This window comes from Alligator sinensis, unplaced genomic scaffold, assembly GCF_000455745.1.
Source record: "Alligator sinensis unplaced genomic scaffold, ASM45574v1 scaffold386_1, whole genome shotgun sequence".
NCBI classification, from domain to species: domain Eukaryota; kingdom Metazoa; phylum Chordata; order Crocodylia; family Alligatoridae; genus Alligator; species Alligator sinensis.
The window spans coordinates 2,845,394-2,846,250 of NW_005841996.1; positions in this window are offsets into that span (position 1 = coordinate 2,845,394).

Sequence of the window (857 nt, forward strand, 5' to 3'; positions counted from 1 at the left end):
ATCCTTGTAGTCCCTGTTCCTGTCTTATTTAGTGTGGGGACAGCAGTCCATCTGCTTGCTACACAACACAGGATTTAGAGCATGCTCACCTGCACTTATTGCAATGACACTAGAGATATGTTAACACTACAATCTAGTTGACCTTTGTGGCTACCTAAGCTGGATTTAAACTAGGTAGGCTGAGTACCAGGAGGAAGGCAGGGTAGAGGTGCACCTTACAGACTGAGTCAGAAACATATATATTTTAGTGTGCAACAGCTTACTTTATGAGGAGAGCTTCATGAAGTGATCTGTTGTTCACAAAAGCTTAAGCATCTCTGATTCAGTTTATAAGGTGCACTTCTACCAAGCCTTCTGTCTCTCTCTACGTACTGGGAGAATCACCTGAGCACAGAATTGCAAAACCTAGCTGAGAAGCTGGGTAAATACTTGAGTGGTGTATACATGCTGAATTTTGTGCCGCTGCTTCTACATTACTATATCTGTCCCAACTAGTTTGTCACAATCTTGGGTATATCCTCAAAAATGGCCATCACACCTCTGCACTGTAGATGGGTCCTAACAGTAGCTTGGTGGGGGCAGGGGCAATGAGGTGGTTATGCATAAATAGATTTGTTAGATTTCTGGGTAACATTATGCTTAAGATCAATTTTAATATACTTGCTTGTAAAAAAAAAAAATCAGCAGTGTAATAATAGCTTCTGCTTTCTGAATCCTGTCTTTTAGAACATTTGCCACTCTTTTCTGAATAAGCCTGCACCAGTGAGTGGGTTAATCAGAGCAGTGCAGCGAGGTGTTGAGGATTGGGAAGTATTTTACCTGGTATTTTAATTAGATTTTGAGTGATAAACACATGG